Source organism: Rousettus aegyptiacus, unplaced genomic scaffold, assembly GCF_014176215.1.
Source record: "Rousettus aegyptiacus isolate mRouAeg1 unplaced genomic scaffold, mRouAeg1.p scaffold_m13_p_6, whole genome shotgun sequence".
Lineage (NCBI taxonomy): Eukaryota > Metazoa > Chordata > Mammalia > Chiroptera > Pteropodidae > Rousettus > Rousettus aegyptiacus.
In genome coordinates this window covers 45,728,048-45,747,394 of record NW_023416309.1, presented here as the reverse complement: position 1 = coordinate 45,747,394, position 19,347 = coordinate 45,728,048, and the positions used below count along the sequence as shown (strand labels likewise).

Sequence of the window (19,347 nt, the reverse complement as noted above, 5' to 3'; positions counted from 1 at the left end):
TTCATTGTTTAAGAACAAAAAGTTTTTAAAATTCTTTAATGTTTTGCATTCACATTTTGTGGTACAGTAACTTTTAATAACAATTCAAAGAATTACTCCTCACTTCAATGTGAAAAAAAATTTAAAGTTTAATGCATACATATGTATGGTTTATTTATAAAAAATTTATTATTATTATCATTGTTATTATTATTTATTTTTTTACACCTACAGCACCTGGTATTCCTAGGTGGTCTCCCATTCAAGTACTAACCAGGTCCGACCCTGCTTAGCTTGCGATATTAGACGAGATTGGGCACATTCAGGGTGGCATGGCCATAGACTTATTATTTTTTAAATTTTATTTTATTAGTTTCAAGTATATAGTACATTGGTTAGACACTTGTAAAGTTCATAAAAATGATCCCCCTAATTGCTCTTTCTCTCCTCTGGCTCTCTACCTAGCCATTACATGAATGCTAACTACGTTTCCTATGTCATGCCCTCTATCCCCATGACCATCTATCAACTACTAATTTGTACTTCTTTAACTCTTCACCCCATTCTCCCATTCCCTTCTGACTGTCACTAGATTGTTCTCTATATTTCTGAGTCTGTTTTTGATGAGTTTGTTCATTTTATTCCTTAGATTCTGCATATAAATGAAATCATATGATATTTATCTTTCTCCGTCTGACTTATTTCACTCAGCATAATAACCTCTAGGTCCATCCATGTTGTTGTAAATGGTAGGATTTCATTTTTTTTTATATAACTGAGTAATATTCCATTGTATATAGGAACCATAACTTCTTTATCTAATCGTCCATTGATGGATATTTAGGTTGCTTCCATATCTTGGCTATTGTAAATTGTGCTGCCATGAACATAGAGGTGCATAGATCTTTATGAATTATTGTTTTGGTTTTCTTTGGATAAATACCCAGAAGTGCAAAAAATGATGTGGCGAGTAGTAAATACAAGTTATACTTCAAGTGCTTGGTAGAGTCTTCAATGTTTGAGGATTAGTAAGTATTATTGTTGTTGTCATATTGATGTTATCAACTGTGTTCAATGCCCATTGGTAAGGCAGGGCTATAGAGTTGAATAAATACTAGTCTATGACTTTACGGACTTTATTGTTTAATCTGAGAAAGTGACAATGACATGAAAGATGATATATTTTCATATGACAAGTGCCACAATAGAAATGTGTACATATTCCTGTGGAAACACAGGGAAAAAATATAAAAAGCTTTTAATAGTTTAATTGGTAAACTCTGAGGAATTTGGTAGGTCTTGGCATCCTTGTCTGATTCAGCGGTCAGTGAGCTGTTTTTGGATCACAGCGGATATTAAGAGGGAGCAGAGGGCAACTAATGTGAATTTGCTAGGTCTCCAAAGGTTTTTCAGAGGCAAAGGATTCACCTGACATGTAGTAGTCTTCAGGTACATAGGTATATCTTTCCAGGGAGCATTGACTTCACCAAGTGAATGTGTGATTCCACCATTGCTTCAGTGGGTCTATTGGGTCAGACTAAAAGCAGAGTTAGAGATCTGCTTGGTGCTGCTGCCCATGGCTTTGTGCAGGAGACACAAAAGTGAATACAATCTGGCATCTGATTTCAAGGAACTTAAAGTACAGATAGGTATTCTATCAGGTATTCGGATAGGTAATCTCACATGAATCAGAATTTCACAAGGCAATGAAGAAAGGAGGTTAATGGTTCTGTACGTTACTCTTCAGACCCATGATTCAAATTGGGTCATTTTGTAAACCCATTCGCAAAGATGAAGTTTTGTATCCTGGCTCAGCAATTCACCAGCTATATGACAGTAGGTAATTTAACCTCTCTGAACCCTGTGCTCTCATCTGCAAAATGACAATAATAGTAGTATATCCTTGTAGGGTTATTGTGAAGTGATAAGATTAAAAATGTCAGGTGCTTATCATGTCTGGTCTGAGGGGCATTCAATGAAGAATAGCTACTTTTCGAGAAAATAAACTGGGGACATACAGTAAATATGGCAGAGACTTTCGAATGGATTTCTTCTAACATTGTGAGGGAAGAAGTTAAATAAGAAAGACAAAAATACCCTCCAAATATTAATGGAATGAATATCAGTTAGTTTTCAAGCTTGCCTGATGATTCCTAATATTGCATAGTGAAGACTATCTCTGTTGATGACATATGGCCATTTTACCCAGTAGCCTTTCTTCCCTTCCATTGTGGTGCTTGGACATTAAAGCTGATATCAGGAATAAAGTCTATTTGCTTTTCAGTATATTATCTTATAACTTTATTCCTGTAATCCCTACAACCCTCTGAAAGTAAATAGCTATAAAGTGTTAAAAATTATGAAATATTGAACAATGGGAGGCTGTTAATTTCTCCATACTTTATATTACCATTACCTAGGTAGTAAATACAAACAGCAAATTTATAGAATGAATTAAGAAGAAAGGCCAATATCTTCTGTGATTGTATAAGCCTAGGACTATCTGCCACTCCAAGAACAAGACTGTTTTTTTTTTTGTTCTTAATCCCCTCCCTCACTGCCCCTTCCCACAAATGTCAAAGTGAAGTCCATTGATAAACTTTTCTTCCTCCACAGAAACTTTGCTTCAGTTGTTAAAGTGTTAAACACTGTCACCCCTTTGAAGGTGACTGCTGTGTGATTAAGAGCGCAAGGACACACCAAGATAATTATGCTGTTGGTTTTAGTCCCAAAAAATGACTTATTTTTGCAACTTATTCGGAAGTTTATTAGATTGCTAAATCAAGAGTATATTAAAACAAACTGTGATTTTCTTTAGCTTTGCCAAAGCCCTTGGGTTATAGAATAAGGTATTTAAGGTTATTAAAGGTTAAAAAATTTGTAACCTTGATGCTTATTAAGCAAAGCTAATTTGGTTTAAAAGTAGCAAAGCATTTGCTTAACACCTGGAACTCTTAGCAAATTAACTCTCAGTTTGCGTGAAAAGGAGCCCTGGGTTTGAAAGGAAATTTAGGTCTTGAGGTTGGGTGAAAACATGGAAAATGTGAGGAAATGATGTATCTAGATGTCATAGAAAGGGATAGGTTTTTATTTCAGAGACCCTGGCCCTTAAAGGACAGTTATCTTCAGTAAAAATCTCATGGCAAAGCTTTTTCTCCTTGTTTGCATAGGTTTGCAATGACTTAAATACTTCTTAAAAACCATCATTACTGATGAGACATGAACATCAGAATCTGAATCAGTATGTGTTTTTGAAATGTGAAAGTGTCTTTTCTCTCACTAAAGACCCACCATTCTTTGTACCTATCCATATTTGAAGACCTGCTCAGGTCCATTGGCCTCTGTGCTGTCTTTCATGATTACACCAAATTCCAGTCAATTCCCACAGCAACACCCACCCCATGGAACATGTGATTCTGTGCTATATCATGATGTTGCTTATGCTCTTATGAGTAGACCTTTCACCCCTCAAAGGAATTTTAAACTCTTCAAAAGTAGAGACAACAATGCCTCAAAATAGCTCAGGTTTCCATGAAAATGTCAGGTACCATTGGAACTGTCCAAGGAGCCAGTCTTGTTTTTTGGCCTCCCTTTTGCACCCTGATGCACATTGTAATATCGTGGCTGATTACTGTTATTACCTGAGCCTATGGGCCATGGCCAGACTGGGCTGAATCATTCTGACAATTGAATTTAAGACTTAACCTCATTAGTGTGCTATGCTAATTAAGTGAGCTAACTAGCTTCAGATTTAGGATAACAAAGGTAGAGTTAATGGGATGAAACAATAGCAAGGAAAATAGAATTATGTTTCATGTTATCACTGGAAGAGAGGGATGCTGAAAGGGAGTAGAGAGCAGGGGAATGGAGCAAATTTACTTGTGAGTGGGATTCATGCATGCCTCCCTAGGGATGGCATGACCTGGCAAAGAATTTATTTGCTTGGTGCCTGAAGCAGCTCCTGTGAGACAACCCTGTCTAAGGGAAGAATATCTGGTGATAAAGTTTCCATTGTTGGAAGTGAGTGACAATTCTGTATACAGAATGGAACATTACTTAGCATTGTCTTTTGACCCAGCCTCTGAAGGAGTTCTCTATAAGGTCAGTGTAGCTTAGGGGTGTAAAGCAGAGAGAAACTTTGCCAAGGGCTTTGTGAATAGAGACATTCTTTGGGTGTCCCTATCACAGAGTATGACCCAAGAGGAGACAGGAATCCTTCCATTTATCCCAGCAGTAATTTACCACTTGGCTCTGGTGCCTTTGCTGTAGGAGAAAACGGAAGACTTGGTAGTTCCTCATGGAACTACCAAGGGCATACAGAAAATGAGAGACATGTCCAGAATTTCTATTCACAGTTATCCTGTGAAATATATCTGTAATTGCTAGCTTAGGCAAGATCCCCTTCTTTGATGTTTTTGATGGATCCCTCAAAATAACTGAAATTCAAGCACATTATCATTATCATTTACTGTCTTCTCCAATTACCACGAAAACAAAAGACATAAGTTTTAGACAAACTGAAGGTAGTAAAGGAAATGTAAATAGAATATGGATATTTTGTTCCAGTCAATTTCTTCCCACCTTCGTTCATCCTAACTTCTTTGTTTTTAAAAATATTCATCAAATAACAGGCAATGCTGTCTCTTCTCTGAGGAATATATATTTTACAGTCAAAATGGAGGGTTGAGCTTTTCTGGGGCCATACTTAGTTCACTGTAGTGGGGCTTGGCCTGTTCTAAGAGAAGTGGGAATCTTAAAATATTGTGAACTGATATGTTTAGATGAACCACGTTGTGTAAAAGTGGTGATCATGGAATTGGGCTCTTAAGAAGTAAAGTAAGTTGTTTCCTTATTGAAAACTATCTCTGGTAGAAGGCAGGGGTTTCTTTGTAAACAGCAAGAGAAATGAGAGTGAAAAGCCAGCGCCGATCATTGAAATGTTTGAGTGAGCGCTGGACATTGTTTCTAAATAGGGATTTACCCATAATGAAGCTAAAGATTTAAAAAGTCAAATGAGAAAAGAATTCAGGAATAAACATGAAGACCTTGAAGGTTATTAGTTAGAGAGGAAGGATACTTGTGCTTTCTCAGAGTATATGGTGTTTTCTCCCCGCTCCAGAAAAGGCAAACCAGACTTAAGCCTTGGTGATATGGAAATAATTGAAGTGGAGACATTTGCTGGATTTAATTGAAGAAAAGGGGAAATCACAAGGTAGTAAAGAAATGGATGTGCTGGTTGGGCTGAATTCTGAGCAGTATAAGTTGTGTGGGTGTGGGCAGGTGGAAGTAGCATAGTAAAGGACAGTCACAGAACAAAAACAGAATTCTTAGGCATGTATCAGTGCTATCTACACCTTATCTCAGGGAAAGGTATAAAAAACAGAGCTGGATGGTAGTTAAAATGGTAAAAACATTTTATTCAGGGTGACTGAAATAGGGGAAATGAGACCTCAGTATAGAACTGGGCTCAAGTTCAAATATAGCATGGGCAAGTGGGAATTTATAGTCAAGGAGCATGGTGAGGGTCAGTGGATGGAAAATTACAGAAAAAGGAAACATCAGGGGTAAGAATTCTGGCTAAACTAATCTAACAGCATTCTTGCTGAAGATGGGCCAGAGTGATCAGGCATTACCTGAGGGATGGTGCAGGATGATGCAACTGATTAGATATCAGGAGTGATCAGATATAGAGGATGAGGGATTCTTATCAAACTAACTTAGCAGGGTTCTTGCTAAAACTGTATTTTATGAAGAATTGTACAGATGGCCCTGGGAGAAGGTTCATAAGCCTGACTAAAGTTTGGTCAAGCAAAGAAAGAGTCTTTGTCAAAGCTTTACGTAAGTGAGCACATGTGTGTGGATGGCTGGGCTAGGAGAGTGATACTCTGGTATTAGATGTCACCATCTCCATGGCTGGAATTGAAAGATTGAGTTAAAAGGGGGTAGAGAACTCAAGTGCTGGTTTGTCATGGACAGAATTTGTTATTACTGATACTCCACCAGCAGGACGGCTGAGAGATTTCTTCAACTGAATATACCAAAGAGAACTTCTGTATCCTTCCTTTTAATATACCTCCTCAGTCGCAGTCACCCCACAAGTGCTTCTTATATATTTTCTGAGGATCTGTAAGACCAAGAGCAGGGCTGGTGTTGGAGACTGAGATACGGGGAAGAGTATTCTTGTGGTGGCAGAGTTTGATTGCTCTTTCTCGTAAAAGTTATGCTTGATAACTGTGCATGCTTTAATATGCTACTTCCAAACTGGTTCATGAAGTCTAGGTACTAATTGTGCCTCATCTGGCACTATGGTTTAAAATCCTCCCATAAATCCATCAGTAAGCATACTTGACACAGGACATTGACTGTGTTCCCTGAACAACCACGTGCAAGTTGAATCCTATTTTAAAGTATTCTAATGAACCTCACTATTTAAAGGACTATGAACATTATATTTGAGTAAATCTGGATATTAGTTATCTTTAGCTAAAGTAAGAAACATAGTATTATATGGAAATAGTCATAGTCAAAATTAGTATATTGATAATGAGAGTTAGCATATCAAGCATCTATAAGTCATTGTGCTAAATAACACACCATGTCATCTGTAGTAAAGACATTACTTCTGTCCTTCTAATTGTTATGCTTTTTATTTCTTTATTCTGCTCCTTTATAGGCTAGAATTTCCAGTATAATGTTGAATAGCAGTGATTATAATGGACACATTCATCTTATTCCAGACATTGGAGGAAAATTATACAATAGTTTACCTTTGAGTATCATGTTATTGTAGTTCTATTGGAGATACCCTTTATCAAGTTAAGTATGTTCCTACCTTTTTCTAGTGTGATGAAAACTTTTATCATAAATATGTGATATGATATTTATCAAATTCTCTTTCATCATTTACTATTCCTGTTCATCTCTTGTATTATTTATTAGCTTAAAGTTTAGTTTGCTGATATTAATAAATTCACAACATTTTATGTGGTATTTACATGGTATAGCTTATTTTATCATTTTACTTTCAACCTGTGTCATTTTATTAAGGCACATTTCTTATGAATAGTATAAAGTTGGATCCGATTTATCCTAGTCTGACAATCTTTGTCTTTAAATTGGACTTTTTAATCTATTTACACTTCACAACACTGACCTTAAGTGTACCATCTCGTTATTTGTTTTCCATTTGTCTCACTGGTTACTTGTTCTTCCTTTCCTACCTTTTTTTGTCCCATTGATCATTATTTTTATTAATTCATTTTACCCCTTTTATAAGATTTTCCCTCATTTATTTAATATTATAATTTTAGTGGTTACCTTAGCAGTAAAAAGTAAATATATCCTAAACTTTTACTATGTAACATTAAATATTACTGTTGAGTTCTTAGTCTTTGTGGTTTTTTTAATCTTTATTTCTATATGTTATTCCTTATTACAAGGAATTAGGACTCTTTGGAATGGCTTATTCTGATTTGGAGAAGGGAATGGGAAGTGGACCTGGAACATCTTGTTGAAACAAAAAATAAGGAAGGACTCAAAGATTAATGGGGGAGAGTCATGTCAAATGGGTTAAGAGTTGGCTTGAAGGGGTCCATATTGGTCAAATTTGAAATAATTTGATCAAATTAATAAAAAGATGATAATGTTAACAGTGGTGAATTGAGATGAGTGATGTATAGGCATTCATACTATTTTTTCAAGTTTGTTGTGAGCATGAGCAATTTCAATACCTATTATTTTTATCACTAATTAGGGCATAAAGTCCTACACATCTTAATTTTCCATGTCACGTGTGTGTGTGTGTGTGTGTGTGTGTGTGTGTGTGTGTGATCTATTTAGAGAAATAGTGATATATAGAACTAGTATTATTTAGGAAATCAGTACAATCCCATTCCATAACATTTAAATGAAAGAAAATGTAGCTGTAGACAATAGAATCTATGCTATGACAGAGCTGTTCTTTAAAATTATGTCCAGTTGTAGAAGCAGAAATTTCTTTAGAAAAATGAAATTCAAAATGAGAGAAACCATATACTTTTAATGATCTCTCTGATTTCATTGCAAAATATGTGGTATAGGTTTTCCCTATGGTTTCAAGATAGGAACATTTCCTGCTCTCTTTATTAAGAGAAAAAAGATATTCTGTAATAAAATTTGGCCCCAAAATGGGACTAATGCTGATAAGTTACTACCCTCAAACAGTACCAGTCATAATCCCTGGTTTAACTTTTCAATTCTCCAGGATTTTCAAAGAAAAATTAATTTTACCCAAAGACAAATGTGTTATTATTTAGTAAAACAAAGCCAGATGACTGTGCCACTGAAAAAGAAGGAATTTATGCAGAGCCCTTCTCTATTTGAATAGGACCACTGAATTGAATAGTGCTTACTCTCAGAGCTGAAAGGTGATGCGCATGAGAGAAAACTTTTTTTGGCTAAAGAAATATGTGGCTACTGAACTATAAAACCTGTGTTAGCAAGAGACAAAACTCTTATCCTTAAAATGATTATCTTTGCAACCACTGATGGACTGCAAACACCTTATACTAAAGAACTCAGGAATTTGGTGGTGTTATGTAGCAATTTATCTACCAAAATGTTGCTAAAGCCATAGAGCATGTAATGCAACAAATTGGCTTTTCCTATGTTTTTCCTCTTGGTAATGGTTCTAGAGCAGGCACGTGGCTTAAGCCAGTAAAATTAGGATCGGGCCTGACATTTGTGCTAAAAAAATGGGAAAGCAGTGTTTTTAGTAATCAGAATAGGCTAGACTGTGCTGCAGGAACAAATAATCCCTGACAGCTTAATTTCTTGCTCACATCAAGTCCAGTTTAGGTTGGGCAGCCCCCTGCTCTGTTGTAGATCCTCCATCTGAAACTGCAGGGCCTCGAACAAGACACAAGTCATTTTGTATTTTATGAACACCCTTCAAACAAGATGATTTATTGAGCTGTTTTTCGGGATTTTGTCATTTGCTAACACCCCTGCCAGCTGCAGCATCTTTTTTGACAAGTTCAGGCTGTTCTTCCTATTGCAGCAAACTCTGAGTCCTGATATTTTCATACAGATTAGTTTTAGCACATCAACTGGATTGCATGTTATTTGAAAATAGAGTCCTGTATTCTCATGGTCATAAGTACAGTTTAAGGAACATAATGGTTTCTCAAACAAGATTTCTCGTTTTTTTGATTGATCAGTTCTCAGAGGTATCTGGTACTGCAGATCTTTCCACTTTATGTACTCAGACATTTTATACAAAAGGAACAACAAAACTCCCGAATTGTGTCTATAAATCTTCCTATTCTTCTCATCTTTGTTACTAGCCAGTAAAAGGGCTAAGTAGTAATGTTTCAAGTCATGGACTTTCTCTGTCTGCACAACCCATGTCGTGGCTGAATGTTGGTAACTGATGGATGCTTCCCATCCTGCCTGCTCACATTGCACAAGTTGTTCTGAGTATTTTATACTTTTCTACATTTCCACTCACTGCTTTGCCACCTTTGGAGGTTGAGTGTTGGTGTGCCTAATTGGGTGTCTAAGAATGGTTTATTTTTCTAGTGTAATCTCCTGTTCTAAGGCCATCATCTGAGATCTAAGGCTTTCAGGAGACAGCAAACTGCTGGCTGGAACTTGATCTGCTAATTGAGGAACATCAGTAAATGAATAACTAGCAGTGAGCTATCCTGTAAAAATCAATTTTGGTCTATTTGACATGCCTCCTAGAACAGTCTTTCTGTAAGAAGTTTCTAATCTATATTAAATTTGCACCTTAAAATAAATGAAAATGGAGACCTATGGATCAATATAAATAGGGGAAGAATCGACTCAAAATAATTTTTACTCTTTAACCTGAAGCGTGTTCTCAGATTCAATGTAGTTTTATTGGTGTTTCCTCATCTTCAATAAATTTTATCATTAGAGATCTTGACAGCAAGAAAAAAAAAACAGTTAAAGGGCAGTATTTCCCCTGCTGAGTTATTTAGGTACTGCACTGACAGCCTTTGTCTTGAGTTCTGGGCAAAGAAAAGCCTGGTTTTGAGAAACTATTATGTGGAGTTGGCACCAATGACATCTCAAAGTGATGATTGACAAAGTGGTCAGATGCGGCAGCCTTGCATTTACGAAGAAAAATGCATGAGGAACAGCTTAGGAGGTGGGGGCTAGTGAGAAGCAGGCGTTCTTTAAAAGGTCAAGGTCTATTGGTAAGAGGAAAACTTTGTGGTTGCAAGGGCTCTGAGTAACACTTCAGATTCACCTTAGACTTTATCTCCTCTCCCCACTCAAATAATAAGTGAATTTGTGCTGAGACATGTGGAATCATATCTTAAAGTTTCCATGACTTCCCAAGCCCTTCCCAAGTCCTGTTCTGCAATCTGTCCATTGCTGTCCTTTACCAGGGCCCTATTGCTGCAGCTCTGTTGCTGGCGGAGTCCTTGTCACCATTGCTTCTTGACTTGTCCTCCTGGAAGCTAGTGGTACTTCCATTAATTTTGGAATGCAGATACCTCACACGGTCTGTTAGTTTTGGAGTCACACTTTCTCCTGGCTTGGCCTAGTACTATCTGAATTGTCTGTCTCCAAAGGCAAGGTCAGGAGGAACTCAGGTATGAGGGTCAGAGAATGAGGAGGGAGGGAGAGAGGAAGATAAAGAAGAAGAGAAGGACACCCTTTAAAGTTGAAGAGCAGAGCAGACAAGCTGAGTGTTTTAGGATGAGAGAAGATTGGAATTTAGGTGTGAAGAAATGTCGAGAATTTCTGTTTAATCTGAAGAACTATTCTGGCCCAGAGAGGGATGGGATGATGAGGATAACAATAATTAACATTTACTGAGTGGTTATTTTAGCCATGGCACAGTTTTAAATTGTTTTGCATATATTTCTAATCTCCTTGTAACCAACTTGCAAAGTATATGCTATTAACCTGCCTGCCCCATGTTAGGAATGAGGAGCAGCTTGGCTAAGGCCACACAGGTAATGAGCACAGAGCTGATATTTGAATTTAATTCTAATCGATCTGTGGTATGTGCCTTACTTTTTTTCTCAATTGTTTCATATATTGTAGCAGACACTATAGGTACTCTGTTCAGATTCCTTCTGATCACCTTTACTACTTGTGGCTGTATAGCTACTAACTTCTGTGTGCTTCTTCCTAAGAACTTACACTGGCAACGTTTTTTAGAGGACTATCTTTAGGATACTGGAGCCTCTTCTCCCAGAGCAAGAATTTGGTAATTTACAGCCTCTGCTTGGCCCAAACCAGTGACTGACTGGTGTAGCAGTAGTTGCCCAGCACTTTTGCATCAAGTTGGGATAACACTTAAGCTGATAAACTATATTGGAGCTGATATCCAGAGCTCCTTATGGGATCAAGATGAGACTGGGACTTCCACATGAAATCATACCTTTACTTGACCTCTTCCTCCTCATCCTGCAACTCCTATTTCTTTACTAGTTTCTCCTTATAGTGTTATTTAGTAAATCACTGGTATACTAATCCTTGTCTCAATGTCTGTCTCTGGAGAGTCTGAATTAAGACAAATATATGGTTTGGTTTCACTCCAAATCTGACCTTGGAAAAGAAACAGTTTTAATAATGTGGATTATGTAATACTAATTGTAAGAATCTAATGATTAAACCTTAGAAATTACCTCAATAGTTTCGAATCCTGCCCCAGGTACCCCTGGCTCATTCACTCATTCATTTATCCATCATTCATCATTCATCATTCATTCATTTATTCGTGTATCAGACAGATATACCAAGGGCCTGGCATCTTTCTAGATTTGCACAAATGCCCTTCGTGTAGAGGGGATTGAAGAGCAACCTCCTCTGTATGTGCTAACAGAATTTACCCAATGAGAAAAGGGAAAACAGGCAAAGAAGATTTAGTGAAATGAACATCTTTAAGCCCCTGTGCAAACTTTCTATTATGCCCAGTCTTATTTTTCCCAGGATATGAGTTTAGAGGTTAAAGCTCCTTTTCATGGCTGAATTGGTATATAAGTCAGGGTGTCAGGGCCTGACAGTGCTGGTAGCAGGATTCAGGGTAAAAACTGATATTCACTAAAGGTTGGTTAAATGTGTCACATAAGAGTTCTTGAACCACCCACTGGCCTCTAATTTTTGGAAGGTCATCTTAGGACAGGAGGAAGTTCATAGAAGCAAAATGTCCCTTCAGTGCAAATGCTGATGCTAAAAGGATTAAATGTGGGGACAAGATTGCATTTGGGTTGGAAAGCCTCTGAGATAGAGAAGAATTCATGGAGAAAAGTGCGTGATGAGCCTGAGATTTTGAACTTAGGTCTCTTCAGGTTTGACTGTGTGTGAACATTACTCACTATGCAGTTATTATGCCCCCCGCACCCCTCCATCTACTCAATTTATCTATCTCACTTCTCCTATTTGCTCCTTATATAAGAATTTGTATTATTTTCATATTCTATCACTTGTAATACAGTCTGTCTCCTTTAATAACTCTGGCTGTTTTCCAGGGTTCTAGATGTAGTACCTGTTTTAACTATGCTTTGCTGTTCTTTTTTTTTCTGGTGACATTCTCCATCCTCTAATCCAGAATATGAATATATGCAACGTTTCACCAGGAATATGAAAACAATTTCAAAGAGTGAAATCACCATGTTGACTTATAGCATTAAACATGGTTTTGGTATTTTTTTTTAAAAAGAACCAATGTGGAAAGAGAAACCCCAATTTTTTTGTCTGTGTGAGAAAGCAAGTGTTTAAACTTTCGTAGAAATAAATTTGAATGGATACCATTTGGAAATACTATGCAAAATATCTAGCATGAAGGGCAGAATAAAAATTAGCACAGAAGAATGTTCAGCTGAGAAGATACAAATTCATATCCCTTGCATTAAAAGAGTTGAATTCACTGTGTCTCTGGTAGAAAAGCTGGGTTAGTAGTTTTCCTTTTTATTTCAGTGACTAAAAAAACAGTAACTTGTAAATAGGTTTGGACTGTCAAAGTACATTAAACCAAGGTACATATATTATGAAATAGCAATTGTCATGGTTCTATTCTGAGACTGTGTAGAAAATAATAATCTTAATAGCATAACTATAATAATGAATAAAGTCTATGAATGCCCTCTTAGGGAGAGAAATCATTTCAAGGTATATACCCCAAATCGAATTGAGTATAATTCACATGTTATACAGTTCATCTACTTAAATTATACAATTCAATGCTTTTTGGTATATTCACAGGATTGTGTAACCATCATCACAATTTAGTTTAGAATATTTTTGTCCCCCCTAAAAAAAACCCCTGTACCCATTAGCAATCAATCCCATTCTCCGTAACAGACTTCTAAGGCCTTAATAATATAATTTGTATCTCTAAATGCCTATTCTTATTTTATATAAATAAAATCACAGAGTGTGCCTTTTGTAATTGGCTTACTTCTTTCACTTAGCATGTTTTCAAGGTTCATCAGTGTTATTGCATATATCAGTACTTCGTTCCTTTTGTTTGCCAAATAGTAGCCTCTTACATGGATATACTATCTTTTGTTTATCTAGTCATCAATTGATGGATATTTGTGTTTTTCTACATTTTGGAAATTACGAATAATGCTGCTCTGAACATTTATGTACAGGATTTTTGTGTCGGATGTGTTTTCATTTCTTTTGGGAAGTGGAGTTGCTGGGCCACAAGTAACACTGCTTAGCATTTTTGAGGAAATGTTGAACTGTTCTCAAAAGGGCTGTACCATTTTGCATTTCCACGAGTAACGCAGGAAGAAATGTGCTCATTTCTCATTCTCACCAGCGCTTGCTGTTGTCTCTCTTTTTTTATGATGTGTCTTAGAAGTTATAAACCGTTATCAAACTGGTATCAAATTGTGGTTATGAAGTATTTACCTCATAATTAATGATGTTCAGTTTTTTTTTTCATGGGCTTATTGGCCATTTGTATATCTTCTTTGGAGAAATAACTTCAAATTTCTTGTTTATTTCTTTAATTGGGTTATTTGCCTCTTTATTGAGTTGTGAAAATTCTTTATATATTCTGGAAACAAGTCTCTTGTCAGATATAAGATTTGAAAACATTTTCTTCTATTCTGTGGGTTGTAGTTTTACTTTCTTGATGGTATTGTTTGCAACATAAAATATTTCACCTTAGATATAATCTAGTATATCTATTACTACTTTTGTTGCTTGTGTTTTTGGTGTCATAGCTAAGAATCATGGCCCAACAAAGGTTATGAAGATTTACTTTTATGTTTTCTTTTTAGTATTTTTAGTTTTAGCTCTTACATTTAAGTCTCTGAACTGTTATGTACTAATTTTTGAGTATGTTGTGAGGTAGAAGTCCAACTTTATTCTTTTTAATGGGGCTATTCAGTTGTACCAGCCTCATTTGCTAAAAAGACTGTCTTTCCACACTGAATTTCTTGGCATTCTTGTAAAAAATTAGTTATTTCTGGAGTTATTTCTGGACTCTAAATTCTATTTCATTGATCCAAATGTCTACTTTATGATAGTATAGCACTACCCTGATTACTATGGTTTTGTAGTAGGTATTGAAATTGAGAAGCATGAGTCATTCAACTTCGTTCTTTTTCATGATTGTTTTAGCTATTTTGGGTTCTTTGTATTTCTATATGAATCTTATGATCAGCTTGTTAATTTCTGCAAAAATGTTAAATCTGTAGATCAGTTTGAGAAGTATTGCCATTTTAACAACATAGCCTCCAAATGCATGTACATGGAATGTGTTTCCATTTATTTAGGCCTTCTTTAATGACTGTCAACAGTGTTCAGTGTACAAGTTCTGAACTTATTTTGTTACATTTATACCTAAGAATTTTAGTCTTTTTGATACTATTATATATAAAATAGTTTTCTTAATTTCATTTTTGAAATGTGCATTGCTAGTGTGTAGAAGTACAATAGATTTTTATATATTGTATTTATATATACAATTCTATATATCGTATTACATGTACAATACAATTTTATATATTGATTTCATATCCTGTAACCTTTCTGGACCTGTTAGCTTATTAGTATTAATTAGATTTTACCTGTATTAATATTTTACTAGTATTAATATTAATGGTTTTAGTTGATTTTTATTTATATATGTATGTGTGTGTACATATGGAATACATATTCTTATAGCACATGCAAATTGAGATAGTTTTATTCTTGCTTTACAACTAGATGTCTTCCATTTCTTTGTCTTCCTGTTTATTTTTCTTGCCTAATTTTCCTAGTAGAATCTCTAGCACAATACTGAATAGAAGTGGTAAGAGTAAACATCCTTGAATTGTTTCTGATTTTAGGGGGAAAGTATTGTCAGTAACTGTTAAATATGACATTTGCGCTTTTACAGAGGTGTTCCTTTATCAGATTGAGTACATTTCTTTCTGTTCCTAGTTTGTTTAATATTACCATGAGACAGTATTAGATATTCTGAAAAAAATTTTTGCATCAATTAATATGGTCGTGCGTTCTTTGTTCTTTAGTCTGTTAATAAGGTACATTATAGACAGCTGGTTTAGACAATGCCTTTAGGTTCTTATTTTTCTTTATCTCTTGATTTTTTTTTTTCTGAGCTGATTTCCTTTTTGAGAAACCTTCAAATTAGGTAGTAGGGTGATCCCTAGAATATATAGGTTTATAAATTCATTTCAATGGAAGAGTGCAACTCTTTTTGCCTCAAGAATTCATGTCAATCCAACTAAGGAGCTCTTATTAGCCCTTCTTGGGTCATGTGCTCACCTGGACCAGTTCCTGATTCAGAATGATTTATATTCCCAGTTAACTTTGGATGTTATAGAATGGTATTTAGACTTTTACACTGTTAGTTACCATAAGACATTAGTGGGGCTTTACTTTATGATTCTGTTTTACATTCCCCACTTTCCCTCTTTTTCACATAGCCCCTGAAAGGGCATGGAATGATGTAAATAAATGCCATTGGAGAACTCTTGAATTTTGGCAGGACCAAACATTTATAACTTTAAGAGGAAAATTAGAATTTGGGCCCCTTTGAGCATTTCCAGATCAGAGCTATGAACTGATGACCAGAATCTGCTTTGGGCTGTGAAAGAGGGGAGGGACAAGGGTTCCCTAAGGGTTCGCCTAAGGGTTGCCCTCTTACTTTGTGCCGCCATCAGTGTCAACAAAACAAGCCCTTCTCTGGACAGATGTAAGATGTGGAATTTATACCAGTGGCTAAATCCAGGGCAGCCCCAGACTGATGGGAAGGGAGAGAACAAGGGGAAGAAATCATGGTAAGCAGGAGGGAAGGAAAGAACCTGTCTGTACTTTTCTTCAAGAGGTTTTACACATTTAAGGATTTTATAGGTCAGTGACGCTCTCTTTCAATGCACTTTCTAAAAATTAGTATGAAGTTGAAAGGTGGAAGTGAGCAATGGGTAGGCCCTGAAAGATCATAGAAAAGGATTTAAAATGGACAAGCAAATATGCAAACAGAAAATAAAAAATCCTCCAATCTGTGACAGAGAGTTGGACTTTTGAGACCATTTAGTCCAATGGATCCAAATCCTGGCTCTGTTAGAATCACCTGTGGAACTTGATAAAAAATACAGATTCCCAGATCCATTCTGGAGTTGGGCATTGGCTGTTTGCAATTTTACAAATATGGCTCAAGAGATTCTGTAGCTCAGGCTAAGTTAGAATCACGGCACTAGTCCAGTAGCTTTCCCTTACATGCAGCCCAAGCTCCCCACAAAGTTATACCAGCTTACAGATTGAGTTGGGTCTCGATTACACACATCACTGTCTCTTATCCCAGCTGCTGCCATAGACATAGTTTTGTTAAAAATCCCCTAAGGTGTTTTTGGTGTCCCTAAAGGAATTCTCATATGTACTCATGAACAAGTCTTAGCAGATGCCATGTCATGTTCACTGACCCCTGCTGCTCTAGAAGTCACTACTGTGTCTTCCTTGAAGGGTCCACTCTTGCCCAGTACTTGAAGTCTCTCTCTGGGTATCAGCCATGATAGCCTTACCTTCAGAGCTTTGCGAATGGTCTGTGTTGCACCACTGGTGAGCTCTCTTCCAGGAGTCCTCTTTCTAACCCACCTTTCACCAGACCAGTGAAAATATCTGTAGTGCTCATTAGCAGACCAAGGCACTTATAAAAGGAGAAACTAAATACCAGAGACCTTGTGGAACTGGATACAAATGACCCGGGTTGTGAGGAGCAAAGCTGAATCAGCACCAAGGGACTCAGGTCCGGCACTGCTTCATCCACAGCACAATAATTGCTTAGATCCATAGTGAGCTCGCTTTGCTTCCATGTCAGGTGTCTCTCTGGACCAGGCTGGTTAAAAAAAAAAATTAGATTCTAGGATAAAAGATACAAAAGAATTAAATCCTGATTATTAGAGTGAAAGTTAAGCATCTTCCAGAAAAAAAATTATGTTCCTTTCAGACGGGACCTAAGTATTATTCAATCCAAGAGCTGTTGCTTATTTTCCAGATGTCAGACACAATTCAAGTTAGGAAAAAGAAAGAATCAGATTTGTTCTGGATATGGATAAGGAGTACAAATGGGCAACAAGAGAGGAGAGGTTGACTGAGGAATTTAATGCTCTGAAGCCTTTACCTGTTACTTTCCAGGACAAATCTGTCATACCCCATGGGCATGCAGGCAGATACCAAATTCACTTACTTACTTTTTTCAGTGAGCTAGCAGACAGATCATGAAGATTGTATAGGACAAAGCATAAAATTTTGTTCTCATTCCAAGTCAGGGAAGCTGAGTGATACTATCTATGTGTTGAAGTTTACTCTGGATGTGGTATGGTGAGTGTGGAGGCCATAGCACTTATTGCTGTGAGAGCTTCTTGCCACCATGGACCTTTGAAACCAAGTGTGTGCATGTAATATCTAGGTGTTTGGGGTGGAGAGTCTCTTTAATGGAAGTGATACTGGAGCCCTCACTCCAGCACCTGGGAAAAACCAGACTCTAAATAGTGTTGCAGAATTAAAGGAATCAACTTTGGCTCTTTTGATTTGATTTAGTACCACATATAACAAGGCAATGCCATGCCAAAGCAATGAGTTTCAACTGTCCCATCAGGTAGAGTTGGAAGGAATAGTTGTTTGAGGTGACCACTCTCAGCAGTGTCTTCCTGAAGTGGCTTACTTAAGTGATTGCAGCCAGGAAGAGAGGATGGAAGATTGTGTGACATTATCATTCTACTAAGCACTCATCTGCCTTCTTCCAATAGGCTCTGATTTATAAATATGCTTCCTTTACCCGTGAAGGCTGCAGACAGCACTGATGACATTGCCTGTGGATGCTTTGACTGCTAACGATCAGCTTAGACAGTTATATTCATTTCCTTTTATTTACTATAGCCAAAATAGCATTCCCAGGGGAAATGGGACATGCTGTAACAGAGTCCTTTGAGTGACAGATAGCATTTGGGCTACCCTTAGAGTAATGTAGCAAAAGCTACAGTCTCTTCTTCATTCAGTGAAAGAGGAAGCCACATTTAAATTTTTGCCATGTTATCTACTAGCTCATGATCTGAGAGACAGCTAGATGTAAAATAAAAATTGAGGGCTCTATCTTTTGAAATAAGGAAACCCTAGAGGGAAAGCAAATGATTTAAAAGAGAACCAACACTGAAAAATCACAAAATCACACTGGGGCTGAAAATTTATGGATTTAGGAGAAGGGGTGATGAATATGTGAGTGGTTTTATATTTTGAACTCTTCGAGATGCACATATACTAAATCTGCAACCTCTCTATGTTGTCATGCAAACCCCAGGGCTTCTTGTCAGAGTGGACAAAAAAGTAGTGAAGAACGCCTTTAGGGAAAAAACAAAGAGAGAAAAAGAGGATAAGTGATGCTGGGCACATTTTTATGTGTAAGAGGATGCATTTTCCTGTGGAATGTTGGTTGGCAGATGGAGAGGACTTGATGTCGGAATCAAGTCAGAGAAGCACAGAAACTAGTAACCGTGGAACATCCTAATGCTGGGATTGGAAGTTTCGAAAGCTGTGTTTTACACTGCCTTTCAAGATATAACTTATCTCAGGCCACGTGGACATATTTATAAGGGACACAATTATTGGAATAATTTGTGAATTGTCATGTGAGGAGAGAAATGGCTGGCTTAACTCATATCTGAAAGCTCTTTCCAATGATTTTTAAAATCAGACATTATTATGGTACTATTTTTAAAATATAATGTTTACTCAATACTGTCATTAATAAATATAACCTTCTTCAAATGAAATCAGAGGAGGTTTTATGTACAGACAATTTTATAGATTCTATAAAGCACACCATCATATGGATAGTAAATGTTTATATTTTTGTAGAAATATTGATTAATATTTTATAGTCATTTTTAC

The 19,347-nt window shown here is 36.6% G+C and overlaps 1 pseudogene; it reads right to left on the bottom strand.

Annotated features, from left to right (window-relative positions):
• Positions 1–204: 204 nt before the first annotated feature.
• On the bottom strand, positions 205–323 carry LOC118604869 (annotated as a pseudogene).
• Positions 324–19,347: the final 19,024 nt, after the last annotated feature.